The sequence below is a fragment of the Bufo bufo genome, chromosome 5 (genome assembly GCF_905171765.1).
Source record: "Bufo bufo chromosome 5, aBufBuf1.1, whole genome shotgun sequence".
Classification (NCBI taxonomy): domain Eukaryota; kingdom Metazoa; phylum Chordata; class Amphibia; order Anura; family Bufonidae; genus Bufo; species Bufo bufo.
In genome coordinates, this window is record NC_053393.1 from 109,479,475 (window position 1) to 109,499,454 (window position 19,980).

Genomic DNA, 19,980 nt, shown 5'->3' on the forward strand with positions numbered 1-19,980 from the left:
TCCCTTCAGCCCCTGCAAAAATCCCCCCAAGTAAAAATAGCAGTCACTATTCTCCTCCACATACTTACCTGCAGACTCTGCTCCTGCTCTGTAGAATCTCCTGCACATATTTAGGCCCCGCCCCCTGGGTGACGAGACTCCGCCTCTTCCCCTGACATCATACCTCCCAGGATCAACTACATTCTAGACACTATGCTCGCTCTACTGCCTTATAGGCTTCAGGCCACTAGCCTGAAGCCTATGAGGAAGAACGGAGGGGACAGGAGCCATAGGCTCCCATGACCCTCATTGAAGTGTTTGCTGCCTGACGCCCCCTGCAATTTTACAACGCCCCCCGACCCCCCCCCCATGCTATGCCCCTGCCCGAGTATAATGGAAGTCAATGGGAAACAACCAGGCACCCCCTGCTCGGATGAGGGGAGGGTGCCTGGTTCATAGGAAAACGTCTGAAAGTGATGGAAACACCTCTGAAATCGATCAGGAACAGCAGGCGGACCATGTCTGGATGCATCTTGGACTCCAATGTCGCTGCTGGGAACCATATTGTACGGCACTTTTACAGACCGAAAAAAAACGCCCAAATCCCCGCCCCCCCCCCCCAAAAAAAAAAAAACATTTTAGAGGAAAAATTGTTAGGAAACATTCTTTCCTGTATATTAAATTGTATATGCAGTGTAAGTGCTGCCAAAAATTACAAGGAAGAAGCACTCCGATACAGCCTGCATATCACATAAAGGAGGGCCTCATTCACATGGTGCTACAATTGTTCAGGTACACTGCTACACTCCTAAAGCCTATGCACTAAGTGAAAGGGCTGCCAAATATTACAAGGAACCGGCACTCCAATACATCCTTTCTTACACATAAAGGAGGGAATCATACACACCCTTGAAAAATTATCCTTGATGGCCTGTTAGTGACCTTCCAAAACATTCGGAGCGAGGGCATGCTGGTGACCCTATAAAAAATTAGGGGCGAGTGCCTGCTGCTGAGTTGACCTTCTAAAACATTATATGTGAGGGCCTGCTGTTCAGCTGATGCTCTAAAACATTATATGTGAGGGCCTTCAGGTGAGCAGACTGCATAAAACATTACAGGTGAGGGCCTACAGGTGAGCAGACCGTATAAAACATTAGAGGTGAGGGCCTACAGGTGAGCAGACCGTATAAATCATTAGAGGTGAGGGCCTACAGGTGAGTAGACCGTATAAAACATTGGAGTTGAGGGCCTACAGGTGAGCAGGCCGTATAAAACATTAGAGGTGAGGGCCTACCGGTGAGCAGACTGTATAAAACACATTGGAGTTGAGGGCCTGAAGGTGAGCAGACCCTATAAAACATTGTAGTGAGGGCCTACAAGTGAGCAGACCATATAAAACATTAGAGGTCAGGGCCTACCGGTGAGCAGACCGTATAAAACATTGGAGGTGAGGGCCTGAAGGTGAGCGGACCCCATAAAACATTGTAGTGAGGGCCTACAGGTGAGCAGAACGTATAAAACATTGGAGGTGAGAGCCTGAAGGTGAGCAGACCCTATAAAACATTGTAGTGAGGGCCTACAGGTGAGCAGACCGTATAAAACATTAGAGGTAAGGGCCTACCGGTGAGCAGACCGTATAAAACATTGGAGGTGAGGGCCTGAAGGTGATCAGACCCTATAAAACATCATAGTAAGGGCATATATACTGTATGGAAGAGGAGGATGAGGATGAGAAAACAAAATTTAAACATATACCCTTTTTTTGCGGTGAAAAGGGTGCATCTGAATCTTGTGGATTGAGTACATTATAAAGCATACATTTAAATTGCGTTTTTGTTCCTCATTAGCTCAGCTTTCCTCTGGTGGAGTGGAGAAGTCAGGGGCAATCCAGGCCTTGTTTATTTTTATCTGAGTCAACCTGTCGGCATTGTCAGTGGACAAGCAGATACGCTTATCTGTTATAATGCCACCAGCAGCATTAAATACACGCTCAGACAACACGCTGGTGGCAGGGCAGGCCAGCACCTCAATGGCATAGAGCGCAGGTTCCTGTCATGTGTCCAGTTTGCACACCAAGTAGTTGTAAGGCACCGAGGGATCATTGAGGACGCTGACACGGTCTGCTATGTATTCCTTCACCATCTTCCAAAACGTTTCCCTCCTTGGGACAGTAGGCCGCGCTTCAGGGTGAAAGTGTCCCATGCCTTGGAGAGTGTTGCCCTGTCTTTGTTGGAACTGGAGTGTGTTCCCGTTGTCTGCCTTACTCATTTGCCTATGGAAGTACGAACTCTGCCGCCAGCTTTGTCAGATGGAAATGTTTGCAGCAATTTATCAACAACGACCTTCTGGTATTGCACCATTTTAATTGCCCTCTCCACCACAGGAATGAGAAATTAGAAAATCTCTTTGTAGTGGGGGTCGAGAAGGGTGAACACCCAGTAATCCGTGTTATCTAAAATGCGTATAACGCAAGGGTCGCTGGAAAGGCAGCCTAACATGAAGTCAGCCATGTGTGCCAGAGTACCAACAGGCAAGACGTCTATGTCGACATCAGGATGACTCTCCATCTCCTCATTCTTCTCCTCATCCCCTTCTGCCCGTCCACGTCGAACCGATGGAATTAAAGTTCCGTCGGTAGTACCCTCTGTAGCAGAGGCAACTGTCTCCATCTTCTCCTCCTCCTCATGGTCCAATTCGAGCTGAGAAGACGAAATGTGGGTGGTCTGGTTATCACCCACACCAAAGTCCTCCCCCATTTCCACGTCTGCCACATCCAGAGCGTTGTCCTTAATTGTGAGCAGCGATCATTTGAGTAGACACAGAAGTGGGATGCTTACGCTGATTATAGCGTTATCGCCGCTAACCATCTGTGTGGATTCATCAAAGTTTATTAAAACCTCTCAGATGTCTGCCATCAATGCCCACTCCTCGCTTGTGAATAGTGGAAGTTGACTCGAGGCAATGACCATGTTGCAGCTGGTATTCCACAACTGCCCTCTGCTGCTCACAAAGCCTGGACAACATGTAGAACGTAGAGTTCCAGCGCGTGCTCACGTCGCACAACAGTCGGTGAGCTGGAAGCCCCAAGCCCTGCTGCAGCGTTGACAGACCGGCTGAAGCTATGAACGACTTGCGGAAATGGGCACAGATGCGGCCTGCCTTTACTAGTAGCTCTGTCAAATTTGGGTATGTTTTAATAAACCGCTGAACCGCTAAGTTTAATACGTGCGCTAGGCATGACACATGCATCCGGTTGCCGAGCTCCAAAGCCGCCACCAAGTTACGGCCATTGTCCGACACAACCATGCCTGGTTGTAGGTTGAGTGGCGACAGCCACAGCTCGGTCTGGTCCCTTATATCCTGCCACAGCTCTGCAGTGGTGTGCTGTTTGTCCCCTAGGCAGATCAGCTTCAGCATGGCCTGTTGACGTTTCCCCACAGCAGTGCTACACTGCTTCCAGCTACCGACTGATGGCTGACTTCTGGAGGTAGAAGTGGTGGAGGTAGCAGCGGAAGAGAAAGAGGAGAAGTGGGGGTTGGAGCCAGTAACATAGCTGCTGGCGGAGACCCTGATGGACGTAGGGCCCACAATCCTGGGCGTGGGTAGTACCTGCGCCATCCTAGGGTACGACTCACTCCCAGCCTCCACAACATTCACCCAGTGTGCAATCAAGGAAATGTAGCGTCCCTGGCCACCAGCACTTGTCCATGTGTCCGTGGTCAAGTGGACCTTCCCAGTAACTGCGTTGGTCAGGGCAGGGGTGATGTTCTGGGACACATGATGGTGAAAGGCGGGCATGGCACACCGTAATAAATTGTGGCGGCTGGGGACTGTGTTCCCAGAGACAGCCGCTGACATCAGGCTGCGGAAGGCCTCAGTCTCCAAACAGGCCTGGTGCACAGGAGATAACATAGAAATACACATTACAATGCAATACAAAATACCATGACCATGTTCCACAGGAGGTGGAGAACAACATGACCCTTGAGTAGTGCCCACCTTTACGTAGTGGGACACTACAGAAACGACACAAGAATTCTGCAAAAATTCTGCAACAGGTTTAATCAGCATCGCTATCAGATACGGAAATTACTCTCGGGGGATAAAAAGGAGAGTTTTTCAAAAACAGAGTTACCGGTACCAGAACATTTTCTGAAACACAGACATAATGTCTCCCATCTTAGGTTTCGCATAATAGATGGTGTTCCCTCACAAAGGAGAGGAGTTGACAGAGAAAGGCTACTTAAGAGACTGGAGTTAAGATGGATCTTTGAATTGCAAACGCTCAAACCAAAGGACCTTGTAACGGATCTCCTGGCACCCCGACCGGGTACCTCCGTTGATAAATGCTCCCAGTGCCTCCCGAGGACTCCAAGCACTCCGCTCGACACCGATACCACCACAGGAACCAGGAACAGGAAAAGCTCTTACAAGAGCTAGGAGTAATAGCCAGGAGAGTATACACATATAGCAATCCCCACACACATGAGACGAGGCTCTATGTTAAGTGTAAAACAGCAACTCTTTATTGAGCAGGGGTTCCTGAATTCCATGGAAGTCACATTTGGCCGACCGCAAGCATGGCTTTCCTGCCCAAAACAGTTCCACAGATTTAAGCTGTGCGGCCGGTCTGTCTTCTCCTTTAAAGTTAGTATGGGCCATAATCCTGAGGCAAGAGGCTGGCAAACAGGCCCCTCCAAAACCCAGTGGCGAGGTTATTTTTGCCACACATCTCCCCCTCCCAGGGAAGACTAACCAGATACCTGACCCCACGCCAGTCGGTACCTGAGTTAGTCTGGCAGCCTACCCAAAACCAAATACTGGACCTGTTGAATTTGGTAGCCTGTCTCTGTCCAGTGAGTCCACCAAGGTTATATTAGTAGCTGGTACTCCCAGTCTCTGTGTTGCTCCCTGGCTTGGAGTGGAGTTTGCTTTGTGGGCAGGGATCAGCGGTACTCTTTCCTGGTGCCAGCGCTACCACGGAAGAAGCCTGGTTGGAGTCTGGTTGTTGGAGGGGGAGAGCGACTGTCTCCCCTTTGGCTAAACAGCCCTGTTGCTGGGGAACAGGACCGACTGTACCTACCCCCTGTGCTGTAAGTGCAGAGACCACGGTCCCATCTGCACTGTTGTGGGGCTTACTGTCTCCCCCTGGTGCGTTAAGCTGCTGCTGGGGAGAGGGGGTAACAAGCTCCTCTCCCATACATACTTCCAGCCACTAGAGAGGGCGACCGACGGTCTCCGCTCCCAATACAGTGTCCTGCTGCTGGGGAAAGGAGACTGGGCTCTCAATTCCCTGCTGGATACTCTGCCGCTGGGGGACAGGACCGACTGTCTCTGCCCCCTGTAACTCAGCCTGCCGCTGGGGAATGGAGACTGGGCTCCCAATTCCCAATAAATCACATGGCCGCTGGGGAATGGAGACTGGGCTCCCAATTCCCTGTAAATCACCCAGCCGCTGGGGAATGGAGACTGGGCTCCCAATTCCCTGCAATTCATACTGCCAATAGGGAGAGGGGGTAACAAGCTCCTCTCCCATACATATTTTCCAGCCTCTGGGAGGGAGACCGACTGTTTCCGCTCCCAATACAGTGTCCTGTTGCTAGGGAAAGGAGACTCGGCTCTCTGTTCCCTGTAGGACACTCTGCCGCTGGGGGACAGGACTGACTGTCTCTGCCCCCTGTAACTCAGCCTGCCGCTGGGGAATGGAGACTGGGCTCCCAATTCCCTGCAAGAGCAGTGCAGAGACCTCGGTCCCATCTCCACCGGCCACCAGGGGTTCTTCCCAGTAAACATACACAATATCCTCCCAGTAGAGTTGAGCGAACACCTGGATGTTCGGGTTCGAGAAGTTTGGACGAACTTCACGCAAATGTTCGGGTTTGGGATCCGAACCTGAACCGAACTTCGTCCCGAACCCGAACCCCATTGAAGTCAATGGGGACCCGAACTTTTGGGCACTAAAAAGGCTGTAAAACAGCCCAGGAAAGAGCTAGAGGGCTGCAAAAGGCAGCAACATGTAGGTAAATCCCCTGCAAACAAATGTGGATAGGGAAATGAATTAAAATAAAAATTAAAAAAATAAAAATGACCCAATATCAATTGGACAGAGGTCCCATAGCAGAGAATCTGGCTTCACGTCAGCAGAGAATCAGTCTCTTCATGCCATAGCAAAGAATCTGGCTTCATGTCAGCACAGAATCAGTCTCTTCATGCCATAGCAGAGAATCTGGCTTCATGTCAGCACAGAATCAGTCTTCATGTCATAGCAGAGAATCAGGCTTCACGTCACCCACCACTGGAACAGCCCACTGTCACACATTTAGGCCCCGGCACCCAGACAGAGGAGAGCGGTCCCGTAACAGAGAATCTGGCCTTATGTCAGCGCAGAATCTGTCTTCATGTCATAGCAGAGAATCAGGCTTCACGTCACCCACCACTGGAACAGGCCACTGTCACACATTTAGGCCCCGGCACCCAGACAGAGGAGAGAGGTCCTGTAACAGAGAATCTGGCCTTATGTCAGCACAGAATCTGTCTTCATGTCATAGCAGAGAATCAGGCATCACGTCACCCACCACTGGAACAGGCCACTGTCACATATTTAGGCCCCGGCACCCAGACAGAGGAGAGAGGTCCTGTAACAGAGAATCTGGCCTTATGTCAGCGCAGAATCAGTCTTCATGTCATAGCAGAGAATCAGGCTTCACGTCACCCACCACTGGAACAGCCCACTGTCACACATTTAGGCCCCGGCACCCAGACAGAGGAGAGCGGTCCCGTAACAGAGAATCTGGCCTTATGTCAGCGCAGAATCTGTCTTCATGTCATAGCAGAGAATCAGGCTTCACGTCACCCACCACTGGAACAGGCCACTGTCACACATTTAGGCCCAGGCACCCAGGCAGAGGAGAGAGGTCCCGTAACAGAGAATCTGGCCTTATGTCAGCGCAGAATCAGTCTTCATGTCATAGCAGAGAATCAGGCATCACGTCACCCACCACTGGAACAGGCCACTGTCACACATTTAGGCCCAGGCACCCAGACAGAGGAGAGAGGTCCTGTAACAGAGAATCTGGCCTTATGTCAGCACAGAATCTGTCTTCATGTCATAGCAGAGAATCAGGCATCACGTCACCCACCACTGGAACAGGCCACTGTCACACATTTAGGCCCAGGCACCCAGGCAGAAGAGAGAGGTCCCGTAACAGAGAATCTGGCCTTATGTCAGCGCAGAATCAGTCTTCATGTCATAGCAGAGAATCAGGCTTCACGTCACCCACCACTGGAACAGGCCACTGTCACATATTTAGGCCCAGGCACCCAGGCAGAGGAGAGAGGTCGCGTAACAGAGAATCTGGCTTCATGTCAGCACAGAATAAGTCTTCATGTCATAGCAGAGAATCAGGCATCACGTCACCCACCACTGGAACAGGCCACTGTCACACATTTAGGCCAAGGCACCCAGGCAGAGGAGAGAGGTCCCGTAACAGAGAATCTGGCCTTATGTCAGCACAGAATCTGTCTTCATGTCATAGCAGAGAATCAGGCTTCACGTCACCCACCACTGGAACAGGCCACTGTCACACATTTAGGCCCAGGCACCCAGGCAGAGGAGAGAGGTCCCGTAACAGAGAATCTGGCCTTATGTCAGCGCAGAATCAGTCTTCATGTCATAGCAGAGAATCAGGCTTCACGTCACCCACCACTGGAACAGGCCACTGTCACACATTTAGGCCCCGGCACCCAGACAGAGGAGAGCGGTCCCGTAACAGAGAATCTGGCCTTATGTCAGCGCAGAATCTGTCTTCATGTCATAGCAGAGAATCAGGCTTCACGTCACCCACCACTGGAACAGGCCACTGTCACACATTTAGGCCCCGGCACCCAGACAGAGGAGAGAGGTCCTGTAACAGAGAATCTGGCCTTATGTCAGCACAGAATCTGTCTTCATGTCATAGCAGAGAATCAGGCATCACGTCACCCACCACTGGAACAGGCCACTGTCACACATTTAGGCCCCGGCACCCAGACAGAGGAGAGAGGTCCTGTAACAGAGAATCTGGCCTTATGTCAGCACAGAATCTGTCTTCATGTCATAGCAGAGAATCAGGCATTACGTCACGCACCACTGGAACAGGCCACTGTCACACATTTAGGCCCAGGCACCCAGGCAGAGGAGAGAGGTCCCGTAACAGAGAATCTGGCCTTATGTCAGCGCAGAATCAGTCTTCATGTCATAGCAGAGAATCAGGCTTCACGTCACCCACCACTGGAACAGGCCACTGTCACATATTTAGGCCCAGGCACCCAGGCAGAGGAGAGAGGTCCCGTAACAGAGAATCTGGCCTTATGTCAGCACAGAATCTGTCTTCATGTCATAGCAGAGAATCAGGCATCACGTCACCCACCACTGGAACAGGCCACTGTCACACATTTAGGCCCCGGCACCCAGACAGAGGAGAGAGGTCCTGTAACAGAGAATCTGGCCTTATGTCAGCACAGAATCTGTCTTCATGTCATAGCAGAGAATCAGGCATCACGTCACGCACCACTGGAACAGGCCACTGTCACACATTTAGGCCCAGGCACCCAGGCAGAGGAGAGAGGTCCCGTAACAGAGAATCTGGCCTTATGTCAGCGCAGAATCAGTCTTCATGTCATAGCAGAGAATCAGGCTTCACGTCACCCACCACTGGAACAGGCCACTGTCACATATTTAGGCCCAGGCACCCAGGCAGAGGAGAGAGGTCGCGTAACAGAGAATCTGGCTTCATGTCAGCACAGAATAAGTCTTCATGTCATAGCAGAGAATCAGGCATCATGTCATCCACCACTGGAACAGGCCACTGTCACACATTTAGGCCCAGGCACCCAGGCAGAGGAGAGAGGTCCCGTAACAGAGAATATGGCCTTATGTCAGCGCAGAATCAGTCTTCATGTCATAGCAGAGAATCAGGCTTCACGTCACCCACCACTGGAACAGGCCACTGTCACACATTTAGGCCCAGGCACCCAGGCAGAGGAGAGAGGTCCCGTAACAGAGAATCTGGCCTTATGTCAGCACAGAATCTGTCTTCATGTCATAGCAGAGAATCAGGCTTCACGTCACCCACCACTGGAACAGGCCACTGTCACACATTTAGGCCCAGGCACCCAGACAGAGGAGAGAGGTCCTGTAACAGAGAATCTGGCCTTATGTCAGCACAGAATCTGTCTTCATGTCATAGCAGAGAATCAGGCATCACGTCACCCACCACTGGAACAGGCCACTGTCACACATTTAGGCCCCGGCACCCAGACAGAGGAGAGAGGTCCTGTAACAGAGAATCTGGCCTTATGTCAGCACAGAATCTGTCTTCATGTCATAGCAGAGAATCAGGCATCACGTCACCCAAACCACTGTCACACATTTAGGCCCAGGCACCCAGGCAGAGGAGAGAGGTCCCGTAACAGAGAATCTGGCCTTATGTCAGCGCAGAATCAGTCTTCATGTCATAGCAGAGAATCAGGCTTCACGTCACCCACCACTGGAACAGGCCACTGTCACATATTTAGGCCCAGGCACCCAGGCAGAGGAGAGAGGTCGCGTAACAGAGAATCTGGCTTTATGTCAGCACAGAATAAGTCTTCATGTCAAAGCAGAGAATCAGGCATCACGTCACCCACCACTGGAACAGGCCACTGTCACACATTTAGGCCCAGGCACCCAGGCAGAGGAGAGAGGTCCCGTAACAGAGAATCTGGCCTTATGTCAGCACAGAATAAGTCTTCATGTCATAGCAGAGAATCAGGCTTCACGTCACCCACCACTGGAACAGGCCACTGTCACACATTTAGGCCCCGGCACCCAGACAGAGGAGAGGTTCATTCAACTTTGGGTTGCCCCGCAATATAATGGTAAAATGAAATTAAAAATAGTACTGAATGAGGAAGTGCTCTGGAGTAGAATAATATATTGTTAAGGGGAGGTAGTTAATATCTAATCTGCACAAGGGATGGACAGGTCCTGTGGGATCCATGCCTGGTTCATTTCTATGAACGTCAGCTTGTCCACATTGGCTGTAGACAGGCGGCTGCGTTTGTCTGTAATGACGCCCCCTGCCGTGCTGAATACACGTTCAGACAAAACGCTGGCCGCCGGGCAGGCCAGCACCTCCAAGGCATAAAAGGCTAGCTCTGGCCACGTGGACAATTTGGAGACCCAGAAGTTGAATGGGGCCGAACCATCAGTCAGTACGTGGAGGGGTGTGCACAGGTACTGTTCCACCATGTTAGTGAAATGTTGCCTCCTGCTAACACGTTCCGTATCAGGTGGTGGTGCACTTAGCTGTGGCGTGTTGACAAAACTTTTCCACATCTCTGCCATGCTAACCCTGCCCTCAGAGGAGCTGGGCGTGACACAGCTGCGTTGGCGACCTCTTGCTCCTCCTCTGCCTTCGCCTTGGGCTTCCACTGGTTCCCCTGTGACATTTGGGAATGCTCTCAGTAGCGCATCTACCAACGTGCGCTTGTACTCGCGCATCTTCCTATCACGCTCCAGTGTAGGAAGTAAGGTGGGCACATTGTCTTTGTACCGGGGATCCAGCAGGGTGGCAACCCAGTAGTCCGCACACGTTAAAATGTGGGCAACTCTGCTGTCGTTGCGCAGGCACTGCAGCATGTAGTCGCTCATGTGTGCCAGGCTGCCCAGAGGTAAGGACAAGCTGTCCTCTGTGGGAGGCGTATCGTCATCGTCCTGTGTTTCCCCCCAGCCACGCACCAGTGATGGGCCCGAGCTGCTTTGGGTGCCACCCCGCTGTGAACATGCTTCATCCTCATCCTCCTCCACCTCATCCTTGTCCTCCTCGTCCTCCAGTAGTGGGCCCTGTCTGGCCACATTTGTACCTGGCCTCTGGTGTTGCAAAAAACCTCCCTCTGAGTCACTTCGAAGAGACTGGCCTGAAAGTGCTAAAAATGACCCCTCTTCCTCCTCTTCCTCCTGGGCCACCTCCTCTTCCATCATCGCCCTAAGTGTTTTCTCAAGGAGACATAGAAGTGGTATTGTAACGCTGATAACGGCGTCATCGCCACTGGCCATGTTGGTGGAGTACTCGAAACAGCGCAATAGGGCACACAGGTCTCGCATGGAGGCCCAGTCATTGGTGGTGAAGTGTGTCTGATCCACAGTGCGACTGACCCGTGCGTGCTGCAGCTGAAACTCCACTATGGCCTGCTGCTGCTCGCACAGTCTGTCCAGCATATGCAAGGTGGAGTTCCACCTGGTGGGTACGTCGCATATGAGGCGGTGAGCGGGAAGGCCGAAGTTATGCTGTAGCGCAGACAGGCGAGCAGCGGCAGGGTGTGAACGCCGGAAGCGCGAACAGACGGCCCGCACTTTATGCAGCAGCTCTGACATGTCGGGGTAGTTGCGAATGAACTTCTGCACCACCAAATTCAGCACATGCGCCAGGCAAGGGATGTGCGTCAAACCGGCTAGTCCCAGAGCTGCAACGAGATTTCGCCCATTATCGCACACCACCAGGCCGGGCTTGAGGCTCACCGGCAGCAACCACTCGTCGGTCTGTTGTTCTATACCCCGCCACAACTCCTGTGTGGTGTGGGGCCTGTCCCCCAAACATATGAGTTTCAGAATGGCCTGCTGACGTTTACCCCGGGCTGTGCTGAAGTTGGTGGTGAAGGTGTGTGGCTGACTGGATGAGCAGGTGGAAGAAGAGGAGGAGGAAGCTGAGTAGGAGGAGGAGGAGACAGGAGGCAAAGAATGTTGCACTGCGATCCTTGGCGGCGGAAGGACGTGCGCCAAACAGCTCTCCGCCTGGGGCCCAGCCGCCACTACATTTACCCAGTGTGCAGTTAGGGAGATATAGCGTCCCTGGCCGTGCTTACTGGTCCACGTATCTGTGGTTAGGTGGACCTTGCCACAGATGGCGTTGCGCAGTGCACACTTGATTTTATCGGACACTTGTTTGTGCAGGGAAGGCACGGCTCTCTTGGAGAAGTAGTGGCGGCTGGGAACAACATACTGTGGGACAGCAAGTGACATGAGCTGTTTGAAGCTGTGTGTGTCCACCAGCCTAAATGACAGCATTTCATAGGCCAGTAGTTTAGAAATGCTGGCATTCAGGGCCAGGGATCGAGGGTGGCTAGGTGGGAATTTACGCTTTCTCTCAAATGTTTGTGAGATGGAGAGCTGAACGCTGCCGTGTGACATGGTTGAGATGCTTGGTGATGCAGGTGGTGGTGTTGGTGGTACATCCCATGTTTGCTGGGCGGCAGGTGCCAACGTTCCTCCAGAGGCAGAGGAAGAGGCCGAGGCGGCGGCAGCAGCAGCAGCAGAAGAGGCCGAGGCGGCGGCAGCAGCAGAAGAGGCCGAGGCGGCAGCAGCAGAAGAGGCAGCAGGGGGAGCCTGAGTGACTTCCTTGTTTTTAAGGTGTTTACTCCACTGCAGTTCATGCTTTGCATGCAGGTGCCTGGTCATGCAGGTTGTGCTAAGGTTCAGAACGTTAATGCCTCGCTTCAGGCTCTGATGGCACAGCGTGCAAACCACTCGGGTCTTGTCGTCAGCACATTGTTTGAAGAAGTGCCATGCCAGGGAACTCCTTGAAGCTGCCTTTGGGGTGCTCGGTCCCAGATGGCGGCGGTCAGTAGCAGGCGGAGTCTCTTGGCGGCGGGTGTTCTGATTTTGCCCACTGCTCCCTCTTTTGCTACGCTGTTGGCTCGGTCTCACCACTGCCTCTTCCTCCGAACTCTGAAAGTCAGTGGCACGACCTTTATTCCATGTGGGGTCTAGAACCTCATCGTCCCCTGCATCGTCTTCCACCCAGTCTTGATCCCTGACCTCCTGTTCAGTCTGCACACTGCAGAAAGACGCAGCAGTTGGCACCTGTGTTTCGTCATCATCAGAGACGTGCTGAGGTGGTATTCCCATGTCCTCATCATCAGGAAACATAAGTGGTTGTGCGTTAGTGCATTCTATCTCTTCCACCCCTGGTGAAGAGCTAGGTGGATGCCCTTGGGAAACCCTGGCAGCAGAGTCTTCAAACAGCATAAGAGACTGCTGCATAACTTGAGGCTCAGACAGTTTCCCTGATATGCATGGGGGTGATGTGACAGACTGATGGGCTTGGTTTTCATGCGCCATCTGTGCGCTTTCTGCAGAAGACTGGGTGGGAGATAATGTGAACGTGCTGGATGCACTGTCGGCCACCCAATTGACTAATGCCTGTACCTGCTCTGGCCTTACCATCCTTAGAACGGCATTGGGCCCCACCAAATATCGCTGTAAATTCTGCTGGCTACTGGGACCTGAGGTAGTTGGTTCACTAGGACGTGTGGCTGTGGCAGAACGGCCACGTCCTCTCCCAGCACCAGAGGGTCCACTAACACCACCACGACCATGTCCACGTCCGCGTCCCTTATTAGATGTTTTCCTCATTGTTCCCGTTCACCACAATTTTGAGAATGGCAAATTTGGGAATAGTTTTTCAACCCAGAAAAAAAAATGTGCTTTTACGGTCACTACAAATAACTTGACCAGCTAAAACAGTACAGATTTGCTTGAATAGAAATGTGAGACCTGTTTTTTTTTGCACTGTGTGACAGGTTAAGGTTTAATCTCAGAATCAGACTTCTATCTGCACGGTAGCGTGTGTCTTAGGTTTTTCTGAATGACACTATCAGTACCTTCAATGTAAGATATCCTTTTTGGGATAGATTTCAAGTAGGCCTCAAATACCAGAAACTAGTTATTTTGAGAATGGCAAATTTGGGAATAGTTTTTCAACCCAGAAAAAAAAAAAGGGCTTTTACGGTCGCTACAAATAACTTGACCAGCTAAAACAGTACAGATTTGCTTGAATAGAAATGTGAGACCTGTTTTTTTTTTTGCACTGTGTGACAGGTTAAGGTTTAATCTCAGAATCAGACTTCTATCTGCACGGTAGCGTGTGTCTTAGGTTTTTCTGAATGACACTATCAGTACCTTCAATGTAAGATATCCTTTTTGGGATAGATTTCAAGTAGGCCTCAAATACCAGAAACTAGTTATTTTGAGAATGGCAAATTTGGGAATAGTTTTTCAACCCAGAAAAAAAAAGGGCTTTTACGGTTGCTACAAATAACTTGACCAGCTAAAACAGTACAGATTTGCTTGAATAGAAATGTGAGACCTGTTTTTTTTTGCACTGTGTGACAGGTTAAGGTTTAATCTCAGAATCAGACTTCTATCTGCACGGTAGCGTGTGTCTTAGGTTTTTCTGAATGACACTATCAGTACCTTCAATGTAAGATATCCTTTTTGGGATAGATTTCAAGTAGGCCTCAAATACCAGAAACTAGTTATTTTGAGAATGGCAAATTTGGGAATAGTTTTTCAACCCAGAAAAAAAAAGGGCTTTTACGGTCGCTACAAATAACTTGACCAGCTAAAACAGTACAGATTTGCTTGAATAGAAATGTGAGACCTGTTTTTTTTTGCACTGTGTGACAGGTTAAGGTTTAATCTCAGAATCAGACTTCTATCTGCACGGTAGCGTGTGTCTTAGGTTTTTCTGAATGACACTATCAGTACCTTCAATGTAAGATATCCTTTTTGGGATAGATTTCAAGTAGGCCTCATATACCAGAAACTAGTTATTTTGAGAATGGCAAATTTGGGAATAGTTTTTCAACCCAGAACAAAAAGTGTGCTTTTACGGTCACTACAAATAACTTGACCAGCTAAAACAGTACAGATTTGGTTGAATAGAAATGTCAGGTCTATTTTTTAGGCGCTGGGTGACAGGCTCAACTTGCCCCTGATGTAGTATATGGCCAAAAAATAACCACACTGTTGATGGTTAAATGCACTTGGGTGACACAGGCTCAGCCTGCACCAGATGTAGTATATGGCCAAAAAATAATCAGACTGTTGATGGTTAAATGCACTTCGGTGACACAGGCTCAGCCTGCAGCTGATGTAGTATTTGGCCAAAAAATAACCAGACTGTTGATGGTTAAATGCACTTCGGTGACACAGGCTCAGCCTGCCGCTGATGTAGGATATAGCACAAAATAACCACACTATTGATGGTTAAATACACTTGGTGATAGCTTGTGCTGGCGCACCACAAGTCACAAAATGGCCGCCGATCACCCCAGAAAAAAAGTGATCTAAAAACGCTCTGGGCAGCCTCAAAAAAGTGAGCAAGTCAATACTAGCACTTCAATGATCCACAGCTGCAGATCGATCACAGAATGAAGTCTTTTGGAGGAGTTAATCACTGCCTAATCTCGCCCTAACGTCGCAGCTGCAACCTCTCCCTATGCTTCAATCAGCAGAGTAACGTGCAGCGCAACGTGACCCAAGCTTATATAGAGGCTGGGTCACATGCTGCACTGGCTAATCACAGCCATGCCAATAGTAGGCAAGGCTGTGATGGCCTCTTGGGGCAAGTAGTATGACGCTTGTTGATTGGCTGCTTTGCAGCCTTTCAAAAAGCGCCAAGAAAGCGCAGAACACCGAACCCGAACACAGACTTTTACGAAAATGTTCGGGTTCGGGTCCGTGTCACGGACACCCCAAAATTCGGTACGAACCCGAACTATACAGTTTGGGTTCGCTCATCCCTACCTCCCAGCTGAAGGGCTCTGGACCTGGGTCTGACACTCTGCTCTCCTGCTGAGCATTCTCACTGGAGTGGAACAGCTGCTGGTAGCCCTGTTCCAGCTCCATCTCCCGGGTCACCAGGTGGACCAGGTCCTGCTCAATCTCATGAGTGTCGTCCCAGTCGTACCTGCTCTCCCTCCATCCCAAGAGATCACGGAACTGGGCTTGTGTAGGGCTCCCAAACTCCAGCTCTGAAAAAGTCTCCCATAACAAGCCAGGACCTTAAAACTCCTCTCCCTCCGGCTTGTCATGCTCAGCTGTCCTGTGTAGGTACGGTGCCCCATACCACCAGAGCGCCTGGTAGGCATCTTCCAGCCACAGCTCCTGCCATGCTAGGAGTTCCAATTCCTTTACCCATTCCTCCCGGGGCTGCTCTCCCAGGAAGGGCATCCGCAGGGCTACTCGCTTCTGCAACCGCTGGTCTTCCGTGGGGAGTCTTTCGTCCTGCATATACTCCACAATACCCAGTACCTGGTACCAGATGCCTTTGCGGACTGCATCTCGGTCATCCATGACACCCTCATCGTACTCCACTGCTGTTTTCATTCTGGTGCTGTCAGGGTCGCTGTACTAGGACATGCGTTGCCCTCAAATTGTAAAATCCATGGAATGGTGTCTCCTGTAGCTGTCCTTCTGGCTGTGGGAACGATCCCGCCTCTTGCCACCAGTGTAACGGATCTCCTGGCACCCCGACTGGGTACCTCCGTTGATAAATGCTCCCAGTGCCTCCCGAGGACTCCAAGCACTCCGCTCAACACCAATACCACCACAGGAACCAGGAACAGGAACAGCTCTTACAAGAGCTAGGAGTAATAGCCAGGAGAGTATACACATATAGCAATCCCCACACACATGAGACGAGGCTCTATGTCGAGTGTAAAACAGCAACTCTTTATTGAGGGCTACCCGCCCATATTTATGCAGGTCCCCATCTGGTGGACACTCCCCTAGGGGACCAGATTGAAGACTGTTACACAGGACAGATATGCAGCAATTCAGGATACACAGACACAATACATCCCCACAATGCATCATGGTTTCCTCCTCTCTGCCCTGGAGACACCCGAGGAGTAATTTAATTATCTCTCAGGACAAAGGGAAATCGCCAATACACATGTGGGGACAACAGGACAGAAATCACCATTTAAACATACAATGTCACAACCCTTACAGTAAACACAGACATTTAACATATGCCCAGATAGCTCAAGTCTGAGTGCATATTATTAGGTGAATAGCATTCAGACTACACGAATACAATAAAATTAGCTATCTGGGTACCCTCACATAACATACAATACAATTCCAAAGACAGATGGTTCTGTCACACACCTCAAAACCCCACATATCCCCATAATGTATACATCCATGGATAGCTCTGATCTGGGTGAACAACATATCCAAAAATCACCCAGATCCGAGCAGGGGTTCCCGAATTCCATGGAAGTCACATTTGGCCGACCGCAAGCATGGCTTTCCTGCCCAAAACAGTTCCACAGATTTAAGCTGTGCGGCTGGTCTGTCTTCTCTTTTAAAGTTAGTATGGGCCATAATCCTGAGGCAAGAGGCTGGCAAACAGGCCCCTCCAAAACCCAGTGGCGAGGTTATTTTTGCCACAGGCCTCAATAGGGACTTCAGGATAGGCTCACTCTATTGAGTCAGACAGTATTGTTTTAACTTCCTCACTAGATGTGTAAGTTATACCTGGATTGTTTTTAATTTAAGTATGGTGCCCAGCATAATTGGTTGTGATTGTTTTTATCTCTTTATAGGTAGAATTCATTATTTGAGGAACCTGGTGGCATATTCTGTGGAGTAGATCTTTTCTGGACTGCCGATAAAGTAGCAGCTATATATCAACCCATTTTTCTCAAGGTGCAAGGGACTCACGGGATGGCTGGGGACTAAGTGGTATGTGGTTAGATTTGGTTGATTGAGCCACCTAGCGTGCCCTTTGTTGTTTCTACCTGTCAGAAAGGAAGTTTCTATTCTCCCACCTATACTGCTTACAGTGGTTGCGTAGGGCTATGGAATGAGAGATGGTTTTAGGTGGCAAAATTCACCTTATTGCGACCATCGTGACTGGGTCGAGGGTGCTTCTTGCAGTTGTAGGATGTGCCTCCTACCATTGATATGGATGGTACCCTCTAGGAAGGAGAGTGTGGTTCTCCCTTTTTAAGGGAGTTGTCGCACCGCTATCTGAAGGGTTGTGATATATGGTTTGGGGACGTCTCCTTTAAATATGAGAAGAGGGAGTACCCCCGTGTATTGTGTTTGAATGATGGAGCCCCGAACACTGGTTATAGTATATGACCTGGAGCAGCATGAGTAAGATTAATGTAAAGTTTTCCCTTATAATGCCAATAGGTGTGGATTAACAACAGAAGCATTGCTCTAGAAATAGTTAAACTTTCTATATAAAATGGTTTTTGAATAGATCTACCACTTAGATCCGGTCTGTTTGTGAGCTCAGCACCATGGTAAAGATGGATTTTGAGAAGTATAAATAGGAAGTGATTGATGGTATTGCTGCAGAGTCAGCGATAGGCAGAGCATGCGCAGAAACGGTGTGGGCAATTCCCTGAATACTAGTCGCCTCTGAATGAGCAACTGCGCAGGCGCATAGTTTCCATAGAGACGCGGTATACACACGCGCCCGGAGCGCCTGCGCACTGGATCTGACGCTGAAGTAAGCGAGCTCGCTGTGGGAGCGCAGAAGAGATCGGAACCACAGGAGGAGAATCATGCCCACCAGTTTTCCTGATTAATGTAAGCACATATATATGGTGATTGTATATGTATATAAGATTTGATGACAGTTCACTATGAGTTGAGATGATGATATTTACTGATGTTGGGGGAGAAGCTCAACTGCATCATGTGATTAGTATTGGATGGTATAAATGTTGCACCTCATTCATTATGTACACTGCTTGAAAAAGACTACACTGGTCAAAACGTCGCTGTGATTTGGTGATTAAACGTTGGAATGATGAAGACACGAGAGTGCCGTAGTATATCTTCTTTTTTGTATTTGCTGTGACGGAGTGCTATGGACTGGCACCTGACACCGTAGGCAACACCACTGAAGGATCCAACTGTTGTGCTGCTACATCTCCCATTCTGGTTTGTTTACTGCCGCCATTATGCCACCTGTGACCTGCCGACCACCATCTTTCAAGGCTGCTGCCTTTCTGCCAACATGTACCATATGGCTGCAGCCGCTGCTGCCCCTTGCTGCTAATGCCCTACTGCCACTACTACTAACGCAAAGCATCTACCGCCACTACTACTACTATATCTACTACTACCCATAGACAGCCATGCCATACTGCTCCTGATGCTGCCACTATTGTGGCCGCATGCCACTATATTCGTACTGTACCCTTTCCACATCCATACTGTACTGCTGCTTCTCCCATTTAAGAGGATCACCACTTGTGAGTGTCATATGGGCAGGCATCCAAACCCTGTCAAGGCATTTTTGGACGTTTGGCCGCCCAAGCAACTTTTTTTTTTTTCCTTTAACACAATGTGTGTTTAAACATCATCTGCCCCTGATAAGGGACAATTTTTGAAAGCTTTGGAATATGAAAAACATAACATCTTCCAGCGCAGAGTGTTTTTAAACATTCTGCATGTTAACGCCATCAAACGTGTGATTACCCATAGCTATATATTTCAGTGTCCCTCAGACATCATTTACTTTTACTGTCATTGCGTGCCAAAGCTTGGGGAGGGGAAAGGGAAGAAAAAACATAACAGTGAACGAAAAGAGATAACAAGTTTTCCTAAAAATGATGAGCCCTAGGAGGCTAGAGGGGGTGATATACATACTTTCAGGGCAATTGGAGCAAAAATTCAGTGAACCTGCTCATCTCTAATATGTATGCATTGATTTGTAATCATTGTTGAGTACTACCTTCCACATACATTCTTTTCTGGGGTAGAGCGGTTCATTCTGGGTTCTTATCAGGGCATGGCACCACATTTATTTATGAACCTTGGTGCTTTTAACTCTTTTAATGTGCTTGCGGTATGAGTAATAAAATTTAGTGACTTCTTGTATATTGTGATGAGTGCGTACTTCTGCTAACTATTGATCCACCATGCTGAATGTACTGTATGTAAGCACACATATTGGCTGTGATGAAGCTAATTTTAAACTGCTCTCTGTACTGTGTTGTAAACAAGTATTACGGTGGAAATATAGGCAACTTAGATTAGTTGTTTCATATTACATGGAAGCGGATATTACCCACAGGATCTTGAAAGCTCTTTACACAGTTATTACTGACAGTAAATTTGCAGAAAAATGTGGCACCAACCAAGAAATGAAGAAAAAGAATCATTTATAT